The sequence below is a fragment of the Leopardus geoffroyi genome, chromosome A1 (genome assembly GCF_018350155.1).
Source record: "Leopardus geoffroyi isolate Oge1 chromosome A1, O.geoffroyi_Oge1_pat1.0, whole genome shotgun sequence".
In the NCBI taxonomy this organism is placed as follows: domain Eukaryota; kingdom Metazoa; phylum Chordata; class Mammalia; order Carnivora; family Felidae; genus Leopardus; species Leopardus geoffroyi.
The window spans coordinates 172632252-172647647 of record NC_059326.1 but is presented as its reverse complement, the minus strand read 5'-3'; the positions used below and the strand labels follow the sequence as shown (position 1 = coordinate 172647647).

General features: G+C 41.4%; 1 protein-coding gene and 1 long non-coding RNA gene across 5 annotated transcripts in view; one reads left to right on the top strand and one right to left on the bottom strand.

Moving 5' to 3' along the window:
* MCC (MCC regulator of WNT signaling pathway) overlaps nt 1-15396 on the top strand; it is a 437412-nt gene that overhangs the window by 126900 nt on the left and 295116 nt on the right. The window lies entirely within an intron of this gene.
* Nucleotides 1-15396, bottom strand: part of LOC123581099 — a 42977-nt gene that overhangs the window by 8514 nt on the left and 19067 nt on the right. For 2 of the 4 annotated variants that reach the window (XR_006703599.1, XR_006703594.1), the window contains exon 3: nt 10736-10859. This is a non-coding gene — a long non-coding RNA (uncharacterized LOC123581099). Of the gene's footprint in view, nt 1-2441; nt 2517-5226; nt 5242-10735; nt 10860-15396 lie in introns of those variants that run through there. The other 2 variants (XR_006703598.1, XR_006703600.1) reach the window with 2 other exon arrangements.

Sequence of the window (15396 nt, the reverse complement as noted above, 5' to 3'; positions counted from 1 at the left end):
CTATTAAGATAGTATTTAATCCTGAATTCTAAGCCACCTCAGGGAGGTATTCATTTTTTCTGGGCATCTCCATTGTATACATGTTAATAAACTTTTGGTTCTTTTCCTCTTGTTTATTTATTATAGAGGTCTCCACTAAGAACTCAGAAGGGTAGAGGGAAGGGGCACCTGGCTGATTCAGTCAATGGAGCATGTGACTCTTGATCTCTAGGTTGGGAGTTCAAGCCTCACATTGGGTGTAGAGATTACTTAAAAATAAGGGGCGCCTGGGTGGCGCAGTCGGTTAAGCGTCCGACTTCAGCCAGGTCACGATCTCGCGGTCCGTGAGTTCGAGCCCCGCGTCGGGCTCTGGGCTGATGGCTCAGAGCCTGGAGCCTGTTTCCGATTCTGTGTCTCCCTCTCTCTCTGCCCCTCCCCCGTTCATGCTCTGTCTCTCTCTGTCCCAAAAATAAATAAACGTTGAAAAAAAAAATTTTTTTAAAAATAAAATCTAAAACAAAGAAGGGTAGAGGGGAAAATTATTTTTCCTCCACTACACTATTAATTAGGATCTAGACTCTATAAATCTGGATATGAATTTGCAGAAGATTGGTAAATTATCAAATGATTTTTGTCTAGGTAAAGATGCAAATTATTTTTTTTCCAAGCAGAAAATATAACCTCAAATGTCACATTTTATTTGCTCTGATAAGACATTAACCAGTTTTTTTTAAGTAATCTCTATACCCAATGTGGGGCTCAAACTCATGAGCCCGAGATCAAGAGTCATATGCTGAGTCATAATGGTGACTGAGCGAGCCAGGCGTCCCCATTAACCAGTTTCGTAACTAACTTTGACGTCTTATTCCAGCATTTTCCCCATTGTTTATATAGCTTCTCCTATCCTTTGTGTTTGTTTTTGTTTTAATTTTAATGTTCATTTATTTTTGAGAGAGGGAGAGACAGAACGCAAGCGGGGGAGGGGCAGAGAGAGAGGGAGGAACAGAATCCAAAGCAGGCTCCAGGCTCTGAGCTGTCAGCACAGAGCCCGACATGGGGTTTGAATTCACGAACCATGAGTTCATGACCTGAGCCGAAGTCGGATGCTCAACCGACTGAGCATGGTGACTCCTGTCCTTTGAATCAGCATTACCATCCTGCTAGGTTCTTCAATAAATTAAATAAATCTTATAAAAATATAGAATGTTCATTCTATATTTATATGAATGTCATGGTTTTTCCTTTTATTGAAAATTATACTTTGACACTCTATTCTTTTTTTTTTTTTTTTTTAATTTATTTACTGCTGGATAGGATAGGATAGGGTAGGAGTTAACAAATGCAGCACTTACTGGTTGCCATGTAAATTACCCCGTCATTACCTTTAGATTAGGCTAGACCCAATCAGCCTCATGCTAGCTTTTTCCTTTCTTATTTCTTATTTTTTTTTTAATTTTTTTAAATGTTTATTTTATTATTTTTGAGACAGAGAGAGACAGAGCATGAACGGGGGAGGGACAGAGAGAGAGGGAGACACAGAATCGGAAGCAGGCTCCAGGCTCCGAGCCATCAGCCCAGAGCCTGACGCAGGGCTCGAACTCACAGACCACGAGATTGTGACCTGAGCCGAAGTCGGACGCCCATCCGACTGAGCCACCCAGGCGCCCCTTCCTTTCTTATTTCTTATAGGACTTTGAATCATTTTCTTCAGGGGAAACCTCTTGCACTGGTGGTAGAAATTCAAACTGGTGCAGTCACTTTGGAAAACAATGTGGAGGTTCCTCAGAAAATTAAAAATAGAATTACCCTACAACCCAGCAATAGCACTACTAGGAATTTATCCAGAGGACACAGAAGTGCTGATTTGTAAAGGCACATGCACCCCAATATTTATAGCAGCACTATCAACAATATCCAAATTATGGAAAGAGCCCAAATGTCTATCAACTGATGAATGGATAAAGAAGATGTGGTTTATACATACAATGGAATACTACCCGCCAATGAAAAAGAATGAACTCTGGCCATTTGCAACAATGTGGTTGGAACTGGAGGGTATTATGCTAAGGGAAATAAGTCGATCAGAGAAAGACTAATATCATATGATTTCACTCATATGTGGAATTTGAGAAACTTAACAGAAGACCATAGGGGAAGGGAAGGAAAAATAAGATACAAACAGAGAGGGAAGCAAACCATAAGAGACTTTTAAATACAGAGAACAAACTGAAGGTTGATGGGGGTGGGGAAAATTGGTGGAGGGATTGAGAAGGGCACTTGTTGGGATGAGCACTGGGTGTTTTATGTAAGTGATGAATCATGGTTATCTACTCCTGAAGCCAAGACTACACTGTTTGTTAGCTGACTTCACAAGAAATAAACACACAGACACCTACACACACACACACACACACACACACACACACACACACACCCTTTTATTCTTTGTCTATTATACCTACCTCCACCCCACCACCCTCAACTCTCTTCTTGAGAAAAATCTCCCTATGTGTTTTAGGTCCTGAAGCTGGTGCTTCCTGGAAGGGAATAGAAAGAAATATAGAGTCCTGTAAATCCCTTAGTCCCAAAGAAATTCTTTACATCTCCAGGAAAACTTGGAACCAGTGGTGGCAAGCTCTGCCAGGTTTTACAAACGAGTCACCTTAGCTCAATCCTTGGTCAGTATAAAAGATAATATGGATGTATACACAAACTATCATTGCAGTTCATGCTTTTCATAGCATGGAAGCATACAGAAGTTGCCACAAAAAAAAAAAAAAGGCACTAGAGTGGAAGAGTTATTTCTCTGGATATTTGTTTGCCTTTTGGGAGATCTCCATAATTGTACAGAGATTATTCTGGTGTATACTAATTCTTCGTAAAGACTGAGTTATTAAAAAAGCCTTCAAAGTACTTTTTAATCTCTGAAGTACTCCACAGTGATAAATTTAAGATTAAGTTCTAACATCCTATTGAAATTACAATACTTGTTATAGGAAGAATTTTAAATTTGACAAAGGTCTTTATTTGTGAAAATGAAGATGCTCTCAAAGGATGCTTCACTATTATTGCTATTGTTAGCATAAAATCTACAAATACAGGAGCAGTGGTGTAAGTTATTGGTTTTCTCTGGGGAGGTTCTCTGTTCTTATTTAGCAGAATCTGAACTTATTCTTACTTTTCCCCCTCTGCCCTTAGTTTAGCTTCTGTTTCCACGTCTTTGTCACAAATGGAATGACTAACCAACTTATAGGGTGGCCGAGGAATCCTCTTCTTTCTCCCCTCTAGTTTATTTGGATTGTGAAGAAATGATAACCTGACTCTCCCTATCAACAAATTATCACCAGTAAGATGCACAAAAGACAGGCATACCATCCTTTTGAAGCTTTTACTCTTGGGAATGAACAGAGTCCCTGCATAACACATGTTCATTCTACTGGAGAACAATGACTTCCAGATATTGCAAATCCATGGACCAGTAACATGTCACAAACTTGAGACTTGCCAACTTTGTATGTTGCCAAAAATCAAAAGCCACTCTAAACTACCATCTAATACCACCATCATTCCATAAACGAGAGGACTTTTTTGGCACAAAGGTAGGTAGGCATCTCTAAATAATACATGGAAAAGGTAAATTTAACTTAATGGAGGAATTCACAGTTGTTCTTGTTTTTCCCATTTCTCCATTTACCAGTGGGAACTTCGGCATGGATGACGTTCTCTAGCAGAGTAACTGTGGATGTGGACTTCAGCCACATATACTGTGCTTGTATGTCTGACATTGGGCAAGTCATTTAGCCTCTGCTAGTATCTGTGTTCTCACAAAATAGGAATAATGATACCCTCCTCATATGGTGGTCCTGGAAATAGGACAAGGTAATGCATAGAAAGGGCTTAATACAATGTCTCATGCAAATAGGTGCTCAGTAAATATTCGTGGTTGTTATTGCTGTTTTCCCCACCTAATTATCAGAAATAAGCCTCAAGAGTTACTTACAAGTGGATAAGTTTGGGGTGGAATGTGGAAACAAAAACTTAAAACATTCTGAAGAAATGACACCTCTCAAGATTTTGAGATTTCCAGATATTGAGCACTTTTTTATGAGCCACGAGCTGTCTCAAAGATGTTGTTAAAAATTATGCCGAGTACGGGGCGCCTGGGTGGCGCAGTCGGTTAAGCGTCCGACTTCAGCCAGGTCACGATCTCGCGGTCCGTGAGTTCAAGCCCCGCGTCAGGCTCTGGGCCGATGGCTCAGAGCCTGGAGCCTGCTTCCGATTCTGTGTCTCCCTCTCTCTCTGCCCCTCCCCCGTTCATGCTCTGTCTCTCTCTGTCCCGAAAATAAATAAACGTTGAAAAAAAAAAAATTAAAAAAAAAAAATTATGCCGAGTAATCTTGTATGTAGAATTCACTTGAAAATATCAGATCATGCAAAAAGGTAATAATTCCTGCCTTTGTCCAAACCCTCCATTTAAAAAATGGAGATGTAGGGGCACCTGGGTGGCTCAGTCGGTTAAGCGGCCAACTTCGGCTCAGGTCATGATTTCACGGTCCGTGAGTTCGAGCCCTGCGTTGGGCTCTGTGCTGACAGCTCAGAGCCTGGAGCCTGTTTCAGATTCTGTGTCTCCCTCTCTCTGACCCTCCCCTGTTCATGCTCTGTCTCTCTCTGTCTCAAAAATAAATTTTTTTTAATAAAAAATGGAGGTGTAGAGGCCCAGATCAAAATATCCTTTTAATGTCACATAGAGAGAAGTAGTAAAACCTAGACTAGAGGGTGGGTTTCCTCACACCCCACCATGCCCTCCCTAGGACTAGGAGATGTCCCTCACCACTGACAAGAGAAGGGACAGCTGCCGGTGGGTAACGAGGGACCCCTGTGTCCTCTCCTTCGGATCTTTGCTACTGGGCTCTGGGTCACTCTTCTGCTCTGCTGTGTGGTGCTGGGTTGTTGTTCTTATGTCCTCTACTCTCCTTTATAGAGCTAACATTCAGCCAGAACTCCCTAGTACAGACAACCAGTTATTAAAATATTGGCATACTTCTGTATCAGGCCCCCACTGTCCTTGCTACCTGGTGCTGTCTCCCAGGACCCTGCAACCCCCCCATGATTCAGCCTGTAAGGGGTAAGGACTGCCCTGCAGGGGCCCGGCACTGCTGCCACCTGGCATCTTGCAGGCATGTGTTCTAGATTCTGCTGACTGTGCCACACCAGTTGTTAAATATTTTTAGTATCTCTTCTGCCCTTTGGCAACCTGTTGGACTGAAACAATAAATCCACTTTTAGGGCCTGATAACAATAAATAAACAATAAATCCACTTTTAGGGCCTGATAAGAGTGTGGATATCAACAGATAGCGAGGTGACAGGCAGCCATTGGATCTTACTCTCTCAGTAATTTTTAAAAATGATTCTGTGGGAGGGGCGCCTGGGTGGCTCAGTCGGTTAAGTGTCTGACTTCGACTCAGGTCATGATCTCACGGTTCATGAGTTTGAGCCCCATGTCGGGCTCTGTGCTGACAGCTCACAGCCTGGAGCCTGCTTCAGCTTCTGTGTCTCCCTTTCTCTCTGCCCCTTCCCTGCTTGCGCTCTCTCTCTCTCTCTCTCTCTCTCACACACACACACACACAAATAAGTAAACATTTAAACAAAAATTTTTTAAATGATTTTGTGGGAGGGGGTATTTGGTTGGCTCAGTGTGTGAAGCGTGTGACTCTTGATTTTGTGGTTGTGAGTTCGAGCCCCATATAGGGTGTAGAGATTACTTAAAAATAAAATCTAGGGGCGCCTGGGTGGCTCAGACGGTTAAGCGTCCGACTTCGGCTCAGGTCATGATCTCGCAGTTCATGGGTTCGAGCCCCGCGTCAGGCTCTGTGCTGACAGCTCAGAGCCTGGAGCCTGCTTCACATTCTGTGTCTCCCTCTCTCTCTGCCCCTTCCCTGCTCATGCTGTGTCTCTCTCTGTCTCAAAAACAAATAAACATTTTAAAAAAATTAAAAAAAAATAAATAAAATCTTAAAAAATGATTCTGCGGAATAGTTCAACAGGGGTTCATGTTTTATTCTGTTTTCTACTGCCTTTGGGGTAAGACCTCTCTGGTTTGCCAGGATAAAGGAATTTTGTGAATTTTAAAGTGTACACTAGAGGGCAGTGGCCCCATATGTACACACCCGACAATTACCACTGTCTCCACATCTCTCTGCCCTTCTTTTGTGTAGGGAAGGAAGGGAGGAGTCTTCTCCACATCAGACAAACCATTTATGTCTGAAGTGTTTTATGAATACAAATCAGCTGCTTGGCAAGCATCCTGTCTGTCATTCCGTGTAGTTTCTTTTCCATCCTTCTTCCTATCACTTCTCAGTGGGGCTCTAACAATAGAGTTAGTTGTTCACATCTTAATGTCCTCTTTCTTTTTTAAAGACAAGGTTAAGGAAAGGTGGGAAATATACACCCCTAATTTGGGGGGAATAATGTTTCCTAGCTTTGCATCTTTCCATTTGCAAATGAAGTCATGAGTTAAGAATGAGGGAGAAAGGGCTCCTGGATGGCTCAGTTGGTTAAGCGTCTGACTCTTGATTTCAGCTCAGGTCATGACCTCAGGGTTTGTGGGATTGAACCCACGTCAGGCTCTGCACTGACAGCAGGGAGCCTGCTTGGAATTCTCTCTCTCTCTCTCTCTCTCTCTGCCCCTCCACCTGCTCTGTCTTTCTCTCTCACAATAAAAAAACTTCTAAAAAAAGAATGAGGAAGAAGAAAAGTACAGTGAGTGAAGGGTTCTTGTATTCTGCATATGCAGAGGCAAAAATCATTTACCCAAGTCTACAGAGCTGCCCCCTGGGCCATGATCACTAAGGAGAATCATGTTTCAACTAACTCTGTTTACCTCTCTTTCAGCTCCTAAGTAGTAGGAGCCCTGCTTGCTGACAGAGGTGGAGCAGGTCTGTATGATAAAGAGAGGGGGCTGGGAGAGCAGCTTTAGAGACCATGAAGCCTTGAGACTATGTGTTTGCAGAGTTCTGGAGTATTGAAGACAGAAGTTCCAATGACACTGAATCATGGCACGGAGTTCAAGAGAAAAGCAAAGGGACGCTGAGAAGTACATCAGTGTATTATTTATGAGTCTACTTAAGACGGAATCTGAGGAACCTAAATAAAGAGTTTGATTTACTTTAAATTACTTCTAGTCATCGTTTCTTTGAAAGGGATAACCTTGTGAACCTGGATTACGTGAGTCCCTAGATTTATAAAAGGGACATAGAATAAACATCCGGGGCTTGTTTCTGAATTAGTGAGATCTATAGCAGTTGTGTTCGTATACATACATATATATATTTTTTAAGCGTTTGAAGTGTTTGTTCACTATGTTTATTTTTAAGTACTTGTGGGAGATAAGATGCTTTTTTCGGATTCACCCAACCAGAGGCCTGGGTGGGAGAAAGGATACCCGGACCCTCATGACAACCCGTGCTTTGCTCCACGGGGACGGGGGTTCCCTCTGCATTTCTCCTGCTGTTGCTAATATTTATTGAGCACTTACTGGACACCTTGTATTGTGTTCAGTACTATGCATAGGTTATCTTGCTTAATCCTCACAATAACCTTATGCCTTGTGTATGGTTATGATCCCCGTTTACAGATGAGGAATTTGAGGGTTAGAGAGGTTGCCTGCGGTGAAACAGTGAGGATGCAGTAGACTGAGATTTGAACCCAGGTCTTCTGACTCTGCAGCATGAATTTGTGGCCATCATTTATGTGCCCCCAGAGGAAGGAAGGATGCTGCAGGTGGTGCCATCACAAAATCCTCCCTTCTCCTGGCCAGACCTACAGGGCGTACTGCTGTCTCACACACCCTGAACTGGGTAAAGGTTTCTGACCTTCTTCCTTCCAAGTACAGCACAGATAATCTGGCTGTTCTGGGGATAGACTGCACCATCTCTCTCTCTCTCTCTCTCTCTCTCTCTCTCTCTCTTTCTCACACACACACACACACACATTCATTGGTTAGGTTTTCATGTGTCTGATTTTGTATAAGACATTGTCACTGGAGAGTAATTAAAACCCCTAGTGGATTTATGGTGGGGCCTCCTGACATGGTTGTGTAGTTATTTATACCTAGATGACAGGGAAGATTAGCATTAAATGCTGAGAGAAATGCACCTGCCACTGTGATGCAGTTACAGGCATCTATCAAAGATGCATTTGGAACGCAGGGGCCTCAGTCTAATTGCTGGGAACGGCACAGGCTTTCTTCAGCTAAACTTAAAGGCGGAGAGAAGAGGTAGTAGTGAGAGAGGTGGACCCTCACTTTAACTTGTCAGTAGATTCTTCGGGGGCAAAGGAGAATCTCTTCCCCAGTCCTGTGTCTCTTGGGTCTTTGAGGTAATTATCCTTGTGCCATGGATAAGGGCCAAACTTGTCGCTAGAGACAGAAGCAGGCAGAAGGACTAACGGCTCCTACTATTGCTACTACTACTAATTGGTCACATTTGTTAAGTGTGTATGATGTGCTGGATATTTCTGAGAGGATCTTGCCTGGATCATCTCCTCTAAACCTTAGATGGCCAGCCCCTCCCCCTGACCCTCTCCAGCCCTCCCCCAACTTGTTATCACTTATTGTGCCATTTGTTTCTCTGAAGGTTGGGGGAAGGCACTGCCTGTTTGTAAGAGTGGCATTCATATACACTCAAGAGGAAATAAACACTGCCAATGAATGAGGCAGAAAAGGATTAGCGGGTCCATGAAGTATGCATCAGTTTTACTTCTAAGAAGAATCATTTTGTTGTTAGATTGTATTCTGTGTTTACAGATGTCAGTGTAATGTGTTTCATGTTAAATATAATAATAATTAGTAGTAGTAGGGTTATAATAACCCAAATGTCAACTGCCTCTTTGTCCTTCAGTTTCAGGATCTGTCTGTGCTGTCTCTAATTTTGTCCTTATTGAAACTCTGAATTGGAACTCAGAGAAGAGGAATCTATATTCACAAATGAATTGGTGAGCCGGCCCCCTGCCTGGCTCAGTCAGTAGAGCATGGGACTCTTGATCTTGGGGTTGTGGGTTTGAGCCCCAAGTTGAGTATAGAAATTGCTTAAAAATAAAATCTTACTGGGGCGCCTGGGTGGCGCAGTCGGTTAAGCGTCCGACTTCAGCCAGGTCACGATCTCGCGGTCCGTGGGTTCGAGCCCCGCGTCAGGCTCTGGGCTGACGGCTCGGAGCCTGGAGCCTGCTTCCGATTCTGTGTCTCCCTCTCTCTCTGCCCCTCCCCCATTCATGCTCTGTCTCTCTCTGTCCCGAAAATAAATAAACGTTGAAAAAAAAAATTTAATAAAAAAAAATAAATAAATAAAATAAAATCTTACAAACAACAACAACAAATGAATTGGTGAGCAACATAGATTCTGTAAGGGATGAGGACATGGAGAGATTTGTGTCACATGTAAATCTCTCTCTCTCTCTCTCTCTCTCTCTCTCTCTCTCTCTTTCACACACACACACACACACACACTGTGCCCATACACACCTCTTCTTAAGCAAGGAGTTTAAGAGTCCATATTAGATACTTATGTCCTCTGGAGACCATCTCCATCCCAGATCTGAGGCTTTTCTCTCTATGTTCTACACCCTTTTCCCCAGCAGAAGCCTTGCCCACTCTTCTCTATGTCCTTCTCTTTCACGGGAGGGATGCAAATTCCTCTCCTAATACTATATGTTGTAGTGTAGAAACCATCCTTTGTTACTAAACAGGTCCTTAGCATCTTACATTTCCACACTTTGTGGTTTATCAAAGTATTCTTTTCAAAGAAACTCTGCAGGAAATTATATGTGAATAAAATTGTTTCATTATAGAAATAGGCCTTATTAAGGCAGAATTCTGAAATGAGGGACCATTTACAGAATCTTGACTCTAAATGGTCTGACATCCCCCACCCCAATTCAGATATCTTATGTTTAACAATAATTGAAGGGGTTCATTAACACGGGAATTTATGAAGATGACAGTATCGGGGATGATGGAATCCATACTCTCTAGTGAGAACCACAGAAAATTCATTGTAAACTTAATGTAGCACCATGGGGTGCCTGGCTGGCTCAGTCAGTAGAACATGAAACTTTTGATCTTAGGGTCATGAGTTCAAGCCCCACATTGGGCATAGAACTTACTTAAAACAAAACAAAACAAAACAAAACAAAACAAAACTTAATATAGCACCAAAACTATACATCAGTTATATATATTGACTTTTTTGAGAGAGAGAGAGAGAGAGAAAGTGAGCAAGTGTGGGGCAGAGGGAGAGGGAGAGAGAGAATCTTAAGCGGGCTCCATATCCAGCGTGAAGCCCAGCGTGGGGCTCAGTCTCACAATGGTAAGATCATGACCTGACCTGAACCGAAATCAAGAGTCAGATGCTTAACCAACTGAGCTACCCGGGTACTCCACATATAGTGATTTCTATTGTGTGTCCTAATTTCCCCTTTACCATGAAACCATATATAACCTTTAACCAGACAGTCCTGGTTCTGTTTCAGTTCTTCCGTATGCCCCATATCTTATCCCTAGTTCTGATTCATAGTTAGATGTGAAAAATTCAAACCATATCACATTCAAACACATTTTCTCCAATTGTAACCACTAATGGCTTTAATCTAGACAAAACATCTAATTTACAACCAAAGGTGTAAATGAAACCCTAATTCCCGTATTTGTTCATTGCCTTCCCCCTCCCCCCACGCCCCCACCTAGAATCATCTCAGGTTACCTTTTTACAATGCAGTCCAAATTCCTGGCTTTCACCATGGCTTTCTAGAGTTCAGGTACATTAAGATTATGTCTCTGTCAGAGCTTGTTGGCTAAAACCGTTTCCAGTGAATCCAAAAAGGTAACTGTAGTAACAGAGGGGTAAAACTATATCAGGGTTGGCTGTGGTTGGATAGTTTAAAATTCCTATGAAATTTAACTTTGGATTGGCTCCTTTTATAAGCAAATACAGGTTTACACTCTTGAAATTCTGCCTTCAAATGAATTAAACCCTGATTGGAATGGCATCATGTATTGTAATACTTTCCATCAAGTAAATGGCTTTTAGCTGTTCAATAAAATATGCAAGATTATCACTGAGATTTAAGTTTCTCTGGGCCCACAGCACTTGTGATTCTGGGCAATTGCCTAAGACAGCAACAAAAGACTTTGCAAAGGATGTCCAGGGAATCATATGAAAATAAGAATGGCTAATGTCTAGGAGGGGAAGAATTTTTATTTCAAACTTGGATTCAGGTGATTAAAAATATGTTTTGAGAGAAACTTAGACAACCAGGACAACCAGAATTTAATATACTTTTCCAGATAGATTACTGCCCTTACAACATGACAAAGGGGAGTTGTTCTTTAGAATTTGTGGCAAGAAGAAACCTCTTTTCTCTACCCACCCCCAACTTATTTATTTCAATGGGAGGTACAAAAAATGGTGCCAAAATCCTCTATGTAATAAACAGTCCTCAACTTTCATTTTCCTTTACTAATAAGCTAAGGAGGGAGGCTGAAATTAGGGAATTGAATATTTGTAAAATGGCAGTGCTGAATGACAGCTGCAGATTTGAATGGATTATATCAGCTGCCTTTAGATTCTCAGAAACAGAGGTAACACTATTGGTGCTACTTCTTTTCTTCATTATATTTTCTGTATCTTCTGAACTACCTAAAATCAGTACTTACGGCTTTTATAGTAGAGAAGGAAAAAAACTTAAAAATCTTAGTAGTAACCAGTATATGTTACATATAAGCTTGGAGATACTAGAAGGACACTTACAACATGAAAACAGTGTCTATCTTGGAGTAATTGGGGTGACTGGAAGTTTTTAGGTTTCTTTCTCTTTTGCACATTTGCATTTCTTAATTATTCTACAGTTCACATTACCTGCATAATAAATGGGCATTTTTCTATAGTAAGCATTATCTATATAATAAAACATTAAGTTTATATTAAAAAAAAAAAAAACATGCCCATACCAAAATGCAAATATTTGTACTGTAAGTTTGTTCTTGTTCCACATCATTTTAGGCTTAGCAAGTAGGTAACTCTCTCCTGTGTTTGGAATTGGGTTCAATGAGGTTCAGAGACTGCTTCAGAAAAGGCCCGGAGGGGGCACCTGGCTGGCTCAGTCAGTAGTGACTCTTGATCTCAGGGTCTTGTGAGTTCAAGACCCACATTGGGTGTGGAGCCCACTCAAAAAAAAAAAAAAAAAAAAAAAAAAAAAAAAAAAAAGAAAAGAAAAGAAAAAGAAAAGAAATGCCCTGAGGTCCTGCAGAAACCAGCAGAGACCCCTGTTGCTCTCTCCCCTGCAACAGCCCAGAGGCCACACCAGGCCAGAGTCTGGAATAATGGCATCAGTAATAGTGACAGTAATTAGGTCTTTTCATCATTCCTAATGCTTTCAAACCATTCCTGATCATTCTTGTTTGAGCTTCTGAATAACTCAAGAGTAGATGGCAGATGAGGCATCAGTATTCCTCACCCATACTGCAGCCCCATGGAGGTTTTTAAAACAGAGCAGATCACATTAATCTTCTGGTAAAGACTCATCAAAGGATCCCCAATGCATTAAGAATATGATTTAAACTCTTTACAAGAGGCCCTTCCGATTTGGCTAAGACGGCCTCTGTGACCTCATCTTTCCCACTTCCCTGTAGGAATAAGCTCTGGCCACACGGCCTCCACATACAGCTCAGGATCCTCACTTGGTGCCCTTGTTCTGGAATGCTATTTATTCTTCATCCTGCTACCACTACTGCCACCTTCTACTCAGTGCTGACTCCATTTTATCTATCTCAGCCTAGCTATCTCCTTCTCAAGGAGGCCTTACCTGACTGCCCTGTTTAAATCAGCATGTTCTGCCTCTCACCCGGTCTCTTCTGTAGTAGTTACCTGTGGCTGCATGGTAAATCACCCCAAACTTTAATGGCTTAAAACAACAAGCATTTGTTGTCTCACACAGCTTCTGTGGGTCACTAATCCAAGTGTGGCAGGGCTGGGTGGGTCACCCTGGGCTGGGGTCATCTGAAGGCTCGACTGGGGCTGTGGGCTCTGCTTCCAGAGTGGCTCACTCACCTGTCTGCCAAGGCAGTGCTGGATGTTTTCTATTTCCAATTAATTGTTTATTTGCTTGTTTGTCTCTCCCTACTCATTTACTCTCTGTTCTCTGCACCAGACCGGTGCCTACTGCATTGTTGGTTCACAATAAGTATTTATTGAATGAATGGGAAACCCCTACCTTCTATCTCAGCTGATTGCTTAAAAGAGGGGGTATAAATTGGGATTAAATGAACCTTGCTGGTTAATGTTGATTTCATCCAAGAAATTTTAATTGAATAATTGGATAGAGGTAAGAGGAGGTGATTTCCTCTTTATTTATGGAAACATTCTCATTTATTTCAGTTGGGAAACTTGTACAATTAAAATTCTTTTTCATAAATGATTCCCTTGATTTTTTTTAAGTGAAACTGTTCACAACAGATTTGTTATTTGTGTCCTTTTCTTTGGGATCATTTTACTTACAGTTGACTCTACAAAAACACAAGGTTGAACTACATGGGTTCATTTATACACAGATTGTTTTTTTTTTTTTTTTTTTTTTTGGTAAATACAGTATTACAGATGTATTTTCTCTTCCTCATGATTTTCTTAATAGCAATTTCTTTTCTCTAGCTTTCTTTCTTTCTTCTTTTTTTAAATGTTTATTTATTTTTGAGAGACAGAACATGAGCAGGGGAGGGGCAGAGAGAGAGGGAGACACAGAATCAGAAGCAGGCAGGCTCTAGGCTTTGAGCTGTCAGCACAGAGCCTGACGTGGGGCTCAAACCCACAAGTTGTGAGATCATGACCTGAGCCGAAGTCAGACGCTTAACCGACTGAGCCACCCAGGTGCCCCAGTCTAGCTTGCTTTCTTATAAAAATACAGTATATAATACATATAACATGCAAATATGTGTTTTCTGTAGGGCTTCCCATCAACATTAGGCTATTAGTAGTTAAGTTTTTGGAGAGTCAAAAGTTATCTACAGATTTTTAACTGTGTGAGGGTCAGTGCCCCTAACCCCAGGGTTGTTCAAGGGTGAGCTGTAGTTTTTTCTTTTCTTTTTTTTTTTTTTTTTTTCAACATTTATTTTTTATTTTTGGGACAGAGAGAGACAGAGCATGAACGGGGGAGGGGCAGAGAGAGAGGGAGACACAGAATCGGAAACAGGCTCCAGGCTCTGAGCCATCAGCCCAGAGCCCGACGCGGGGCTCGAACTCACCGACCGCAAGATTGTGACCTGGCTGAAGTCGGACGCTTAACCGACTGCGCCACCCAGGCGCCCCTAGTTTTTTCAATCCCATCCATGAAAAGAAGTTTTAATGCAGAAATAATTCAAAAAATTACTACCATCATATGAGAATCAGTAGGTAGAAGTGATTTAAAGGCAAACTACAATGGTTACTTGTTTACTTATGGGTTTTCTCCACTAGATGGTAAAGTTGGGGAAGCCACCGTTTTATGTTCTCTATTGCACTCACATATGGTGGCTAAATCAGTAGCATCCACATCACCGATTTTGTTAGAAATGCAAATCTTGGGCTTCACTCCAAACCCTAGTGAATCAAAACCTACATTTTAACAAGTTCTCAGGTGATTCATATGCACATTAAAGTTTGAGAAGCACTGCTCTTTAATACATAACCTGGGGCTTCACATTTAAGAAAGCCTTTTTACTTAACAAAAATGGAGCATATGCTTTTCTGGAATCAAGTCCAGGAATAAAAGGCCCCATCTTCTAATAATTGAGATGCTTCTAATTAAGAAGATATTTTTATGTGTTCTGGGAGTCAACTACAAAACATCACTGTCCTTGGGTTTCCTAATGTGGCCTCAGCACCTGCCTGGTGCAGTTCCTCCTACATCCAGAAGGCTGAGCTCTGACTTAGGTTTTTACCTCACATTCGTAAACCGGTTTCGGTTCCCAAAACCAAAGTTTGATAATTGAGGTCAAAGTTATTAAAATTATGTGACCCTGAGAATAATTCTTTTCCATATTGTTTTTTTTGGAAAAAATTTCATATTTGCTTTATTTTAGAAAGAAACATTGGTTTTTAGAACTCGGCTATGAAAAGACATATTCTAGTTTAGTGTCTAGACTTCAGATTAAAAATAGACATTCTGTATTCTCAGATTTCAGTAGAAATGAGAATTGCTTATCATTCTTATTTTCTTTCCTTTATATTTTGCAGTTTCAGTTGCTCTGAGGGTTTTTTATGAAAACAGAGCAAAATGACCACTGAGCCACAAGTGTACGATCAAATATTGTTTCATGTCTGTGTGTGTGTGTGTGTGTGTGTGTGTTTTATTACATGAGCTTTATGCCCAATGTGGGGCCTAAACTCACAAC